Source organism: Diabrotica virgifera, chromosome 2 (genome assembly GCF_917563875.1).
Source record: "Diabrotica virgifera virgifera chromosome 2, PGI_DIABVI_V3a".
NCBI lineage: Eukaryota > Metazoa > Arthropoda > Insecta > Coleoptera > Chrysomelidae > Diabrotica > Diabrotica virgifera.
Window position 1 is genome coordinate 89,331,218 of NC_065444.1, and position 17,184 is coordinate 89,348,401.

General features: G+C 33.1%; 1 long non-coding RNA gene across 1 annotated transcript; it reads left to right on the forward strand.

Annotated features, from left to right (window-relative positions):
* Positions 1-12,776: 12,776 nt before the first annotated feature.
* Positions 12,777-14,338, forward strand: LOC126879555 (uncharacterized). Its single transcript, XR_007696117.1, has 2 exons — positions 12,777-13,285; positions 14,157-14,338. It is a non-coding gene; the product is annotated as an uncharacterized LOC126879555 (long non-coding RNA).
* The last annotated feature ends 2,846 nt before the right edge of the window (positions 14,339-17,184 follow it).

The following is a 17,184-nucleotide window of genomic DNA, read 5'->3' on the forward strand; positions in this document are numbered from 1 at the left end:
TACAGCGACCTTAAATTTTTAATTAACAATTGAATTGTTGGTAAACTGTTTATTCAATTTCTATCGTCTTCTGGAGTTATAATCTATACGAAAAGAGATTTTATATTACCAAGTTATTTAATTATTGATAGACAATTACTTATCTAAAATTTTAGTTGAAAATTAACGATTTTGTTGGAAAAACCCGCATTTTCCGGGGAAAATTTTCGTCGAAATAAATCGGGAAAAACACGTCTCTATGCAGAAGTTAATTACGGTGAATTTTTATTTGAGTATTTTTGTTGTAAAGTTAAAATCTTTAGAGTTATAAAGAAAAAATTGAAAAAAAAACGATTTTCGGGTGCCATCTTGTTTATAAAAAAAAACTCACTACCTGCGGACTTTGCATACCTATATTATTAATATATACAATCATAAGGTTGGATTCCAGCAATAAAATTCATGGTAAATATTTTTTCCATATACTTTGCTAATTAGCCCAGAGTAAATCTTTTCCGCTCTCTATATTCCTCGTCTCTATGCCTTGTAGATTGTGGAAGGCAGATATTTAGGATGTTAACACAAAAAAGTTCTAAAAAGGAAATTTTCGGATTTAAATTAGTGTCTATTATTATATTCGTGGATTTTGTATGTGTGACTTTTATATTTTCTTTCCTTTTTTCTGTACATAAGCTCTTCATAGATTTCCGACTAGCGTACGATAGCATTAAAAGGGATCAGATGTGGAACGCAATGGCAGAACTTCCAGTTCCAAAAAAACTTATCCAGCTTGTTAAGATATGCGTAAATGACTGTAGATCCAGAGTACGGATATGTAACAAACTCTCAAAATCGTTCTAAATAAGCAGTGGCCTAAAACAAGGAGATGCGCTGTCACAGCTCCTTTTTAATATAATCCTGGGGAAAGTAGTAAGAGCAGCACAAATTAAAACAGAATTACAGACAGTAAATGAAGAAAAATTACTACATATTAGCATACGCGGATGACATTGATATTATGGGAAACACAGTCACCAATGTGAAGTAGACTTTCAATAAATTGGAGGTAGAAGCAAAGAAAACTGGTTTAAGGGTAAATGAAGAGGAAACCAAATACATGTGTATCAACAGACAAATGGGACGAGGTAGAATAGGTCAAAATGCTACGATAGACTGATATAACTGGAAGAGTGGCAAGTTTTAAATACCTCGTAGCAACAATCACTGTAGATAACGATATCACAGAAGAGATTAGAGGGAGAATTCTGGCAGCAAATAGGTGTATGTATAGCCTTCACAGTACTATTAAATCTATGTGCCTAACACGAGCATTAAAGATAAGAATACATATAAAACAATCATTAGACCGGTGCTTATGTATGGGTGTGAGATGTGGACTCTGACCAAACAATTGAAAAAACACTTACGATGTTTTGAGAGAAAAATCCTCAGAAGAACCTTTGGACCTTATCACCACCCTAATAGCAACCAATAGAGAATAAGAACAAAGACCGAGGTCAAGCAGATGTATAGGGCAAGTGACATAGTCCAAGAAATTAAATCTCAGCGGCTAAGATTTGCTGGCCATGTCCATAGACTCCGTAATAACCGCCTTGCCAAGCTGATCTGAGAGGAAACCCCACAAGAAAAAGTCCCTTAGGATGCACACGAATGGGATGGCGAGACAATATATGGTCAGATTTAAGAACGATTCGCTTCATTGCCATAACCCTTGTCATTTCCCTTTTCTTGACTAGAATTTTAAAGGCCGCTTTTTCCATATATTTTTACTCTCCCGTTCACCATTTATACCAGTTTCGTTATATTGTTGTTTCAGTTAGTAGAAACATTTTCAGTAAAAATTTCTTCCACTTCATATTTGTGAATGTGTGAATATAAAAAAGAATCAAAGGTGTGATTTAACGCCTTTTGAATAAAATTTTATTTCACTGTTTCAGAGTTGCAAATTCTTCATTTGTCTCGTATAATTTAATATTTTAGCAGTGTACTTAAATTAAACAACTAGTACAGCTCATTTTTTCTTTAAAAAATTGCTTATTTCCGCGATTTTGGAAAATTTTTCAGAATGTTAAAAAATTTTACATTTATTTTCATATTTTTTGTCACATGTATTTGTCAACCATAACAATCACAACTCCTAAACAATGTGCTAGAGGCCTTGTAAAAAATACAGCCTAATTCGCACCTACATCGTACATCTCACTTTTATCTTAACGAAAACGAACTCACTCAACTAACTCATAAAATGATTTTATCTGTAATAGTTGAAGGAAAATATAACTCACTACAAATTGGCGAGCGCTCGTATACAAAAACTAGAAATTGTAAACAAAAAACCTAGTATTAAGCTCAGTAATTCTACTTCTTGGTGTTTTTTCTATGTTAATATATCAAAATATCCTACGAAAATTATATTATTAATATAATGAACAATATAGTGCTAAGATATGCTCAGTGATAAAAAATTCGTTTTGCATAATGCGTCGCGATATATCATTTTATATCATTAGTATGTAAAATGTATACATTAGGGTATATTTATCAAATGATGGTATCGTCAAAACATGCCGCCAGAAACGGACTTAAAATAAGGTAAATAAAGGAAAAGTAAATGAAAAATTACCACCTGTCATGTCGATATCATTCTTTTTTTTTTTTCTATCCGACTTAGAAAACTAGGTATGCATTCCTCTTCATACCTCAGGCACTCTGTGAGAGAATCATCAATTTTATGTAAAAATCTTAGAGAGGTTTTTGAAGGTTCTGACAGGTATATGAGGAATGCAAGAAAGCAATTTGATTTAACCTGACCTGTGGGAGATGTTCACCCTATCGACCCCAGGCCATCCCTTTCCCCCCCATAGCACGCTAATGCGCGATGGGGGCACAACTATCGTAGCCAAATGCTCTTCACAACGGAATCCTGGGTAATAAGATTCCAATGTGGTGACCTAATCGAATTAAAAAAAAACTAGGCCAGCGTGAAGCGCTCTATGCCTTTATCTTCTGATTGCTTATCGGCGGAACTAAAATTTCTTGCTTGGGCCCCAAGTCATTGTACCAAGCCCCACTGAGCTCTGTCCAATGACTTGTTGCTCAAGTTTTTTGGGTATTTTTTGTCTTTTATATTTTTTTTGGGGGCTTGCGCCTTTTTTGATATTTTTTATAATTGTCTTACCTTAAGGTGATCGTGGTATTGGACCTACGTTTGTGTTACGGTTTTCTTCGGCACTTGTTCTCTTAGTGTTGCTCTTGCCATGTTGGCTTTCTTGACTGTGGCTTCTACATGTTTCTTGAAGATTAATCCTTTATCCATGATGACTCCTAAGTATTTGGCTTCGTCTTTCCACTCGATGGAGGTGTTCTGCACCGTCAGTTGTTTTTATGGCTGTTGTCTACATTTCGTATATAATACCGCTTGTATTTTCTCGGAGTTGATGGCTATCTTCCACTTTATATTCCATTCCTCGATGTCTTCTAACGCTGTTTGCAGGTTGGTCACTGCTATATCTACGTTTCTGTGTTTGGCCGCTATCGCTGTGTCGTCTGCGTAGAGACTCATAAGGGTACCTGGTGTTCTAGGTAGGTCTGCGGTGTATATTGTGTACAGCAGGGGTGACAGGATTGCGTCGTGTGGTACTCCAGCCTCCGGGCTCCCGAGCTCGGACAGGACTTGTCCTATCCGAACCCTGAAACTCCGGCCGTCCAAGTACGAACAGATCAGCCTCGTCCTCGCCCCGCTGTAACCATAGCCTCGCATTTTATATATGAGCCCCTTTTGCCATACTCTGTCGAAAGCTTTGCTTACGTCCAGGAATGCTGCTCCAGTGTACTGCTTATCGTTGAAACCAGCTGCTATGTACTCAGTTAGTCTGAGTACTTGTAGCTCGTACTGGAGTGCTCTGCTCTGAATCCAAATTGAGCTTCTGGGATTATATCTAATCTGTTTGTTTCCGCTTGCAGTCTGCTGAGGATAATTCTTTCCACTATCTTGCTGATCGCTGGGAGTAAGCTGATTGGCCTGTAGTTCTGCGGGAACGTGTGGTTTTTGCCAGGTTTTGGGATCATGATGACATGGGCCTCTTTCCATCTGTTTGGGAATATTTTATATCTTAATATCGCGTTCAATATGTTTGTGAAATACACTATAGCTTTTCTGGGTAGGTATTTTAGGGCTCTATTTATTATTTCGTCTAGACCAGGCGCTTTTCTTGGTGAACTGTTTTTTATGTGTTCGTTTATTTCTTCCGGTGATGTTGGGGGGATGATGTCTTCTGGGCCCTCTGGTCTTTCTTCTTGCTCTTCGACTTCTTCCATGAAGTCTGCGTCCTCGTTTTCATGGAAGTTTAGACTGCATTCTCTTTCGAGTGTGGACCTCATCGCCTCTGCTTTTTCTTCTGTGGTGTATACCATGCCATTTTCTCCATGTAATGGGGGGATGGGTTTTCTGTCGCTTCTTAACATTTTCTGGATCTTACAAACGTTTTTCATGTTTGAATCTAGTTCTTCCATCTCTTGTACATAGTTGTTCCATTTTTCGCTGCGGTGCTGTCGAAGAGCCGATTTCACCTCTCTGTTTAATTTATTTGCCCAGGTTTTGTCTACTCTGTTTCTTGTTCTTCTGGCTATTTGCTTCGCTCTGTTCTTTTCCCTTATAAGGTCTTTTACTTCTGGTGGTAAGTCTTTGAACCTTCCCGTGTGGATCTCGACTTCTTATTCTGTTGTGCTGTTTCTAATTGCTTCTTGTATGATATTTTCTAGCTCTAGGACTTTTGCTTATATTTGTCCTGGATCATTTATAATTGGCACTATATTTATTCCTTTACTAACTAGTCTTTTATAATTTGTCCACTTTATTTTCTTTTTAATTCTTTTCGGCTGGTCTGTTTTTTCCCATATTCCTAGTTCTTGTAGAATGGGGTTGGGATCTGTGGTTCCTTCGTCTAGTGTGATTAGGTCTGCTTGAAGTCCTAGGTTTTTAGCAACAACGATGTCTATATGAGTGGGAAGTCCATTTCCTGGGAAGTTTGTTGGATCTTCTGGGCCCATTGCCACTGTATCTTCGTTATTCTCTATATATATATTTAGTATTCATCCATAGGTCTCCTATTATTACTGTTGATTTGGCGATGTTTAGGAACGTATCTAGGTCATCGTCCATTAATGGGTCTTGCGGTCTTACGTAGGCTGATGTTATTCTGACTGCGCCTTGCCTCATTTTCACTTCTACTGTTGTTGCCTCCATGTTTACTATTGGTGGAGTCGTGAATCTTGTGTGTTTAATTCCCTTCTTGACTAGGATGGCCGTTCCTCCTGATCTTATTGTGAGGTCGTTCCTATATATATCGTACCCATGAAACTTTAAGTTAAAGTTGTTGGTGAGTTTAGTTTCCTGTATTGCTACGATGTCCATATCGTATCTGTTGGCGAGTTCGTCTAATATGTTTTGATTCGTTGATATGCCGCCCGGATTCCAGGAGCCTATCCTCAGGTATCCCCTGTCTGCCTGCATTACTTCTGTGTCTGCCTGGTGCCTAGTCACTACCTTAGTCACTATGCTGGTGACCATTTTGACTAGGTAGTCTTCGTCTTGGGGGATCTCTGAGTTGTTATGCGTGGGTTGGGCGTAGGAAACACCGGTTGCTTGTGGTCGTCTGGGCGCTTGTTGTTGTGGTTGTGGCCTCATAGGTGGTGGTCTTCCCCATGTTGGGCACTTGGGGCATCCCCGGTTGTTGACTGGATGGCTTCCTTTGCAGTTGGTTCATGTTGCTTGTACATCTCTGGCACGTTGACACTGCTTTGTAGATCATAAAAAATGGATTGGGAAACGGAAAAATGAAAAAAATATCATAAATAAAAGTTGTAGATCTTAACAATTTCTTTCATATTTTCTCATATTTTTGCACTAATTTATAAATGTTATTAACTTTGTTTTTGCACAAACACGTCGTAATAATATACAGTGCGCTGGAATAATAAGTGTTACCCCTCCATATTAACTGATTTATTTTTAGCACATAAGAAAAACTCGGACAGCTCGATTTTTAAAATAATCATAGTATAATATAGCATCAACGTTTCAAACTTTACGCAATCCCTCTTCAGGCGACAAGCGTAAATTTGATTTTTTTTAACAAGAAAGTACATCATGTGACACCTCATTTAAAATCTCTTGCAATACTGATTACAAAAATGCATAATGCTTTGTTACTTTTTGAGAACATAGACTCAAAATTTCGGTCAAATTATTTTTAAATTTATTCAATTTTTTTTTTCGAATCCTGAGAAAACTAATGAGTATTTTGAAAAATTTCAACGCAGAATAAAATACTACATTATTACCGAGGACTGAAAGTCCATTAAATTAAACAAAAAGTTTCTTTTAAATGATGTATTATTTGAAATTAAGAATCACACTACTTCCTAAATATTATCTTTTTTTCACCCCTGTGACTTATTAAAATAAACACCATAGAATTTCTCAGAGATTTTTTGACCTTCGACTCTATTGTAATTTTTAATTTTCCGTTTAAATTTATAAAAAAACTTATTGGTTTTCTCAGGATTCGAAGAAATGAATGAATTTAAAAAGAATTCCACCGAAATTTTGCGCCTATGTTATCAAAAAGGATTAAAGTGTTATACATTTTTGAAATCAGTATTTCAAGAGCTTTTAAATGAGGTGTCACATGATGTACTTTCCTATTTAAAAAATCACATTTACGCCTGTTGCCTGAAGAGGGATATCGTAAAGTTCGAAACGTTGATGCTATAATATACTATGATTATTTTAAAAATCGACATGTCCCAGCATTTTGCTTATGTGCTAAAAATAAATAAGTTAACAGGAAGGGGTAACACTTATTCCAGTGCACTGTATAACCCCTTGAAATTATGGCGTTAATAAGTTGTTAAATTATACTACATCTCAGATAGATCGACCAAATAGTCTGTATGTAAATTATTCAATTTGGTTATCGTGGAGAGTGATTTTTTAGTTTCACTTCTTAAGTACTAAATTATTAGACCTGGATCCCGCGTACCAAAAAGTTGATTAATAGCAAGTTGAAAATTTGTTAATAGCTTACCGGTGTCTAGTCGAACAAACCTTAATGTACGGGAACACTGGAACAGGGAAAGTTTTAATTGTGGAACAGTTTAAAAATTTGGAACGTCAGATTACGAAAACGTTCCATGTATTTTGTCGAACAGAACTTCCCATTGATCTGTTACCATTTCATTAAACTTTCGTGCAAACATCAGACTGGAGTTTATCACCAACTGAGCATTCTAATGAGTGGAACACGAAGAACACATCAAATGACAAGAATCATGTTGGTTGGTAATAGAATTTTTAAACTGTTCCACAATTAAAACTTCCCCTGTTCCAGTGTTCCCATACATCAAAATTTGTCCGACTAGTCACCGATAAGCTATTATCAAATTTTCAACTTGCTATTAATCAGTTTGGTAGGTTACGTTTAGTATGATTAATTGGAAATTGTTAATAATTACCGGTTACTATTAATACAAACCGAATAGCTAGGTAAAAGTAATAAATATGCCAGAATTAATCACATCGACCGGTAATTATTAATAAATCCCGGATTAGAAAGGTAAATGTGATAAATTACAATACCGTTAAGTGCGTAGAAGTTTACGGAGTGTAGGTAGGTTTATTAGTCACTGTGACATACCCAAGTTAAATACGGCGCATAGCACATACCACAGTGTTTGTCAATCTCTAGTCGAAAGCGGCCACTGTGTAATACACTATTTAATGTATTAAATACATAAGGCTAAAGTAGGACTAAAAACATCCTTACCTCCTGGTACTTCATCCGAAATCAGAAGAAGATTTAGATGCGACAATAGCTGATCATTTTGATGACACTGTTGATGGAGCAAAGCACCCTGGTGACATGAAACTCAACAGTTCAACCGCGGATTCCCAGATATGCGAATATTGAAGATACAAATAACCCTAACAGTCCAATCGAACATAATGCGTGTGCGATAATTGCTGTCAATGAGGAAGACAATGCCAGTATTGGCGTTAAAGAAAATGAGAGACGAAGAAGATGGCACTGCCATTGATAAAACTTCAAAAGAAAATTAAGAAGACTCGGCATCTTGCTAAACAGTCACTTGTAAAAGAATCTGGCAGAAAGTTAAAGCATTCTGATAATAGATTCGCTGTTGAAAAACTAGGTCAAAGTGTTAGAGTGCGAATTCCAGAAGTTGATAGAGCTAGAGCCGATAGCCGAAACATTATTGCCATTAAATGAAGTAAAGTTTCTTGATTTTATCATTACTGCAATTATTGCCATTATTATTTCTGTTATAGATGAAAAGCTATACAAGCTAGGCAATAAGCATGGTATTTTAAACCAACTTTATGCAAGAAACGAATTTACCACCTACAAGGAAACACTTATTTCAGTCAATGAAGCGCCTGATACTGAAATAAGTCTCAGTGAATGCGTTCGTAAAGATTCGAATTTAGGCAGTCAAGGATTTCGCCATTGTAATTGTAGTGGCTAATGCAATTAAAAATGCTGCAAACGCAAAAATTAAGCGTTTTTTGTAATTCTAAGTACCACAACAGCCTTTCCGATAAAAACAAGTCATTATAGTCCAGTATCTTAAAGCCTAATGCGTGTGTATAAGTTTCTTTTTACTTATAAGGTGTCTAGTCGAGTTTTTTATTGAAAAATTCGGTTTAAGTGGTTAATTCGGTAATTCGGTTATCAAATTTCATAAATAAAGAATAGCTCAAAATGCGTTTTTATTACATTAACCAGAATTGTTAGGAAAGTATTAATAATAACCGGTAAATCTAATTATAAAGACATTATTACTCACATTGACCAGCTGCTACGGTTATTATTAATATTTACAGGTAATTATTAATACAGACCGGATTTATCACATCAACCGTAACATATACATATATATTATAACTGTCCAATGTTATCGTAGGTATATGGAAATTTATTCCAGTTGTCATATTTTGTCACTTTGTCTGATCTAATGTGTTAAATGCAGTAATGAGCGCACTAATAACCGGCAGAATAACGCAAAACATGAACAACATATATATCTAAATTAATAAAATAAAAAGTACACATATATTTCTTAATGACGAAATTGAGACAAACAGCTCTCCCATTCTTAACGTATTCAGTTAAAGACTATAAAGCGTAGGTAGAGCATAGTAAAAATATATCACTTGAGAAAGGCACTCTGTCGAAACAGCTGAAGTAACAAAATTGCAGAAAATAACAGCTGAAATTGCAATTAATGTGAGAGTGTTGAGACCAAAGTACCTAGATACTTTAATACGGTGATGGACAGAACGTCTATAAACGTCTAATTCCCATTGATGTAATGTGACACAACGCCTATACGCTGTGAGCTCGTACGTAGAGGGGATATTTACAAATTCGCGAGCGCCAGTAGTGACAAGTCTGTAAACGTTTACCGGAAATTTGACATAAATGTCAAAGTGACTAATTTAGAATTAAAATTAAAAACATTAATTATAAAAAATATTAGATGGTCAAAGCTGTGGTATATATTTTTACCTTAAATATACTTACGTTTTAAATACTGAATTTAAGTTTTTTTAATGTTCCGTAATATGTAATTATAAAGTAATCTATTAATCTTAGCGCCATCTACACGATAATTTTGAAAGTATCCGAAGTAAGAAATTCATATCTTATCAATAGAACGTCAAAATGATTAGCAAAATCTTAAAAAAATCGATTACAATTTAATTACTTTTTTGCGTTGTAAATATTAAGCGATAACAATTAAATAATAAATTTAAAAATTACCGGTGAAAGTTGAATTAGTAATCCGCTACTTTGCAAAATACATATTATATAGTGTCACAACACTTGCTTATACATTTAACGCACTGTCCGTCAACGTGTTAATAAGTAGTTTAAATTTTAACTTCAATAAATTGTAATTTCGCTGCATAGACCATTAAATAACAAGAAAAATATTGTTTTGCTACATACCTCCCTGCACAAGATAATCGATATACTGAAATAAATTAGCCAGTAGATCAACAGAATACTGACATTTACAAAAGTGTGTACTAATCTATTATTTAGAAAATTACGGAGCCCACAAATAGTGCTGCATGAGGGCACGAAATAAATTTCTTGTTTTAATTTGTTTTCAACTAAACACATACGACCGTTTGTAGAATAGGACGATAAAATGGTACACATTTTCGTCGGTGCGTGAATTTAGAAATAAATTTATTATGATACTCACAACTGCTATTGGAGGGTCTCGGTGACCCAGTTCTAAAATTTTGAAATAAAGAAAAATATTAACTACCACATACTTATTTTAAGTCATACTTACTTTTTTATAGAACGCTAAACTAGTTTGAGGGCAAAGGCGCAAAATGTCGCTTTTCAAAATTTTCAATGAGTTTTAAATGTATTTATTTTTTTTTCGAATCCTGAGATAACTAATAAATATTTTTAATAAGAGGACCGAAAGTCCCTTAGAACAAACAAAAAGTTTCTTTTTGAATGAGATATTTGAAATTAAAAGCCACATTAAATTTTCTCGTTGTCTTTACCCTGTAATTTATTAAAATAAACAATATGGAAGTTTTCAAGAACTTTCATCCCTCGGTAGTAACGTAATCTTTCATTCTGCGTTTAATTTTTCAAAAAATACTTATTAGTGTTTTCAGGATTCGAGAAGCATGAATGCATTTAAAAAGCATTGGAGCCAAAATTTTGCGTCTATTCCCGTAATAGCAATTAAAATTTCATTTGCATAATCAATGCCATCCCACGACTGCAAAAAAACCTAAATAATTAATACATTAATCAAAATAAGAGTGCCCCTTTATTTTTGACTCCAAATATCTCAAAAAATAATAATTACTTTATCATTACGAATAAAGAATACCTATGTTATTTGCATATAAAATATTGGAGAATTAAAAGATTTCGCTAAAATAGCATTTGTGCCAATGGCGTAGGATGTGGAAAGGGTTAACCATTTACTTTCCCAAGTCTTACGCCTCTGGTAGTAGCCAGAAACGTTTATTTGTAACAGTTTAGTAGGGTATACAGTACCTACACTTTGTGCTAAGTATAACAAGGATATGTGAAGTAGTTTTAAAATACAATAGTCTATTTTTAAACCAAGTGGAGTAATTCCAAATTCCCGCGCCATAAAGCTTGTCTGCAATTGGTCCAACCTCAGGCAAGTTTACTCCACTGCTATCAAATTTTGACACTACTGACATTTATATCGTTTTTTCTACAACCGTGTTAAAAATTCAATTTTTAATACTCCATAGGAGCGTTAAAAATGCTACTTTAATAGTAAACAGAAGCGATCAACAGGTAGCAACAAAATATAACTTCGGGAGATATTATCATAAACTTTGGCAACAGTGGTGGTCTTTGACATTATCTAAGATTAATGTTTTGACAATATCATAGTTGCGCTAAGTGGAAGTAATAGAAAACGATTTTATTATTATTAAATAGATATTTATAAAAATAAACCAAAATGGGTGAAAATTTTATTTTAAGCTAGGTATTTAGAAAGGTATTTGCATGAAATATCTAATAATAAAACAATAATTAATAATCATTGTTTGTTGTGAAGCGAAACAAATTTCGATTTTCGCATAATTTTGGCACGGATTTTAATGGACTTTTTCTTGGAACGTTTCACTTTATTTTTCGTTTGATTTAGTTTTTCCATTTTGTTAAACTATTGATAACTCGCATTAGAATTCTAAATATTTTTACGTAAAATATACTTACCTACCTACATATAACTAAAACTCACAATTAACAACACTCTATTCTTTCAAAAAGACCAACAACTTATACAACAACAACAAATATATAATAAATTAACTATCAATAAACACTACTTTCCTATGAAACAACAAAAACGAATTCTTAAATTAACACACTACTACCCTCAACAGATATCGATAAAGATGACAGAACAGATTAGAGAAAATCTGACGCAGGTTTCTCAAAATGACAGTGATAATTTCTCTATGTTGCCTAATTAGTTATTTAGTTATAATATGTGCGATTTCTTGTTAGAAATAAAAAAATAGGCATGGGATATAAAGTTTATTTAAAGAAAGTTTATTTTTTTTCTTCTTAATGGCGGTACAGGCTCCTTTTTTCAATATTTTATTTAGTTATAGAGTAATTTCCACGTACTAACATATTTCTGAAATTGGGCTCTGTACCGCCATTCCTTATTATAATACGAATATGTGTGCCAAATATCTCGACAAAATATTCAAAATTAGAGCCGCAATCTTGGAATGCGTTTGTTGCTACCTATTGATCGCTACTGTAGCCTATTAAGGAACTAGTGCTTTAAAAATTTTAAGGCGCTGCAGTTAAAAGTGAGTTGTCAAATTGTGAAACGTCAAAATAATTTTATTTCATTTATTAACAATAATATTAATAGTATAACTTGCGCAATTTGAAAAAGGTGGTTTAAAAGGTTTTTTAAAATTTAATTTAAACTGTTTTATTGCATTTTTAACACGTTTGTAGAAAAAAAAACTATTAAAATTTGTTAGAATATACAACAATAAAAGTAGATGATATTCTATAGTTGTTACGATTTACGAATAGGCCGTTCCAAGATGCTGTCAAAATTAAAACAATATGGCTACTGGAAGGCAAACATTGAATATTATTCTATCAGGTTCTTATGGTTTTAGATCATTGATAATATGATAATAGATAATATGCCTCATTGGTGTTGTGTTTTGAAGTGTGAAATGCAAAGTAATCGTGATAAAGTTAGCTTTTACCACTTACCATCAGTGCTACATTCTAAGCACAAAACTGAACCAATTTAACTAAATAAGTTATAGTTATCATCTGAGAGACAACAACAATGGTAAAATGCAATAAAATATAAAGATTTTACTAGCAAAATGGAAATTCCCCTGTAATCATCTTATATCTGGTAAGTTACAACATTTGAACATTAACGATTTTTGAAGATGTTAACAGTCTAATCTTGTAGGAAAACCAGCCGACTTAACTGATAATAACAATCCAGATTGAGTTCCTTCAATAAATATGGGGTATATAAACACAATGAAATGAGTTCCCCAAAATCTAAAATGGGAATTAAGGTACCAAAGGAGAATTAAAAGAAAAGGGTACCTACAAGAAAAAATTGCTTTTTTATTCCTCTTGAAATGATTTATAAGACACTGGACTGTCTTATATTCTACAAATACTAGGTAGGTCTATGATTTTACACATTTTTCATTAATGATACATTACTGTTACTTTAGTAGATTTAGAAACAGTGGATTTAGTGGTAGATAGCAGTTATTTGGTATAAAAGCTAGTTTAGTAGAAGACAAGATTTTGCCAAATAGTCAAACATATATTACAATGGAAAAATTAACAAATACATTTTATGTCATTAACATTAACACAGGATTTTAAATATCAGCTTAAGAAATTAGCTTTATCTTGTGAAAGTATAGAAAATGATGATGCCAAAACTAAAAATTATACTGGTTTAGCAAATTACAATGTTTTTAAAATAGCTTTAAAGTATATTACACCATTTATCAAATACCATCAAAATACTGTTTTGTCACCAAGTGATCAAGTATTGCTTACTTTAGCTAAACTAAGCTTAAACTTAGATTATAAAGATTTGGGATATAGGTTTAGTATTTCACCCTACCCGGTATCAACTTATTTCAAAAATACTTTGTATATAATGTGTCTTAGGTTAAAAAATATTTGTGTTCTGGCCTGATAGAGATATTTTAAAGAAAACTATGCAAAATTCACTTAAAGAATCTTTTCATGGAAATACTACAGGTATAATTGACTTTGGACGAATGTTGGTATGAAACGAATTATTTATTGTTCTGAAGCTAGTTATTTGAGGCATTTTTGTAATTAACTATTCTAATTGGGAAATAAGCCACAATTTAACTTAAAAAATAATTTTATTAATCTTTCGACTTCCAAATCAGACGTCATTGTCAAAATACAAAATATTATTATTTATGCATATTATTACCTGTAAATATTTATTCTGATTGTTAATTGTAAAGGATAGAAAAATTACCATTTATTTTATTTTTTTAGAATCAGCTGAGAGAAGTGGTCTACAAAAACCCAGGAAGGAAACGGAATATGTGGCTACGAAAGGCAAAAGAAAGGTTTACAAAGCAAATGTGACACATTTTTTTGAAATATTTAGGAATATCAGTAAATTGCATTAAAAAAATGTATGAAAAGATTTTGTTCAATAAAAATGTTTATATTTATCAAGGATGTATTAATTGGTATGGCCACATATCGTCAGTGATGTAATAATACATCCTATCTGTTTTCTCATGAGTTTCGTGAGACTAAAAACTTGTCTTAGGGTCACCTCCTGTTTTCATATGATATTTTTTGACTTGTTTTGTAGTAAATTAAACTATCTATGAACTACAAAACAAGTCAAAACTTACATATGAACACAGGAGGTGACCTTAAAACATGTTTTTCCATCTCTCCTACAAAACTCATGAAAAAACAGATAGGAGGTATTGTCACATCAGCAAGGATGTACAGTGATGAGTGCCCTAATAACCGGCAAAATAGCACAAAAGACGGGCAACATATTTAGTTGTGAGATAAAAAGAAATGAAACTAGTCGAGCTGGGAAATTTAGCGAAATTAACCTTTAAATTTTATTTTATATTGATTGTTTCCCACCTTTACACATATCAGAGGAGTATATCAACTAAAACTGTCACTGTGACAGTGGTAGTTTCCAAACTCGTCTGATACGTTTGAAGGTGGTACACAATCAATACAATCTAAATGTATAAGTTAATATCGCTAAATTTCCCAGCTCGACTAGTTTCATTTCTTTTTATCTCACTACTTAATACGTTTTCCATCTTTTGTGCTATTTTGCAGGTTATTAGAGCGCTCATCACTGTATTTCTGGTATATCCAGGGAATGTCTACAAAATATATTTTGAATGTCCAAAGAACATTCGTGGACATTCATGGAATGTTCCAATAAGACATTCAGGTAATGTTTAAAATGCTGAAACAGGATTTTCCTGGGATGTCCAGGGAATGTGTTTTCGGGGATATTCCAGGAATTTTTCAATGTCTGTGTACCTTCTATGAACATATATGGAATATTTTGGTGTTATTAGCACCACACTCCACTTGCGATTTGTAATCAGGAAGATTGAACACATTGTTCAAATACAAGTCAATCCATTTGTAACTAAATAATCATGGATTGACTTCTATTTGAAAGAATGTGTTCAATCTTCACGACTACAAATCGCAAGTCGAGTCCGGCTCTTAGAGCTACTTCCTCTTCGGTATTATGTATTATACTACAGAAATTAGGAACTTTCCTTCTAAATATATGTATGCATCTTGGCCATCAAACATTTTTTTAAGGGGTTACATAGGTCTTATGGGTAAAAAAGTGACTTTTTAAAAAAATTATATCTCGAAAACTAAAATTTATTTTTATTTATAATTGGAACATGTAAAAGTATAGTACTTAAGGTAGTCTCAAAAAAAGTTTCAGCCAAAAATATTCATTTTTGTAGAGTTTAAGTTTTTTGCGGTGGGCAGCATAACTAAGTCCAGTCTCATTTGAAATCAAAAAGTTTCTTGTAGTTTATAATTCTGGCTAGTAAATGAACGAAGGAATTAAAAAAAATGAAATTTGAAGATTTTACATAAGTTTAAACACATTTTTGACCCCAATTTTTCTCATTTTTAAAGTAGTTTTTTTTGATAAAACAAAAATGACCTCATCTAATAAAAAAATCTTTGTTCATTCACTAACCAGAGGTATAAACTACAAGAAATTTCAGATGAGACTGGACTTGTTATGCTGCTCACCGCAAAAAAGGGCTGTTGTCGAAAAATTGCAGTCAACTCTACAAAAATGAATATATTTGGCTGAAATTTTTTTGAGTGTACTATACTTTTACATGTTCCAATTATAAATAAAAATAATTTTTAGTTTCCAAGATATAATTTTTTTAAAAAGTCACTTTTTTACCCGCAAGACCTATGTAACCCCTTAATAACTGCCTTTCCATGCTGTAGCAAACTTAACAAATTGTTGATTTCAAATTGTAACAGTTAAGTTTTGCAAAGTATGCTGCCCTCTTGTATCTTCTGTGTTATCTTCATCATACAATTACTTCATCTAAAAACTTTCTGCGATATATTCATTTTGTTGCTAAAATTATTTCCTGATCCATGGGTTGAATAAGCGATGTATTTTTTGGCAAAAACATACAACTAAAGTTGCCATGTTTTGATCATAGAATATTTTCAGAGGGATGAGCAGGAGCGTTGTCTAAAATCAAAAAACATTTCACCTCTTCCGGCAGATTCTCAGTTTCTTCTCTTGAAATTTTTTCACTGCAGGTACAGTCGGAGAAATGAAAGAGTACCCATGAACGATCACATATTATTAACATAATCTCTATCGTTTGTTATTTATACAAAAAGAACAGCAAATACAAAATATGTGATTGTACCTGTTTGACGTGACCGTTCATGGGTATTCTTTCATTTTTCCGACTGTACAAATTCTTTAAAAGGTCAATTTTTTAAGATATCTGGGGTGAACCACTATGATGAAATTATTTATTTTTATAGCTCCACAATTATATACAAATCCTACCTCAAAATATTTGTAAGAATTTAAACTCTTGAATGCCTTCATTTGTTGACCTGTGTAAAAACTATTACTAAGCTCCAAATACAAAAAAAACTATGTCCATGTAAGTAACTATATTTGTCCATGTTGTCAACCTTGAAAAACTTTTTCTACTGTAGGTTAACTCATACCCCTTGAGGGAAAATGGATCTATATACCAAAAGCTTTTGAAAATATTTACTTATGTTTATTTATTCACTGCTTACAACTAAATACAGTCGTTAAAGTACTTCTACAGCTGGAAGCTACAGAAGTCAACAGCAAAATGTTCGGAAAATACAACTATAAAAAACTATTATACAACGATTAAACTATTGTATAAAAACAATTATATAGACCACTATTTTATAACAACAATAACTATTTTATAAAAAAACTATTAAACGTAAAAAACTTAAGAAACTCAATGCGGTA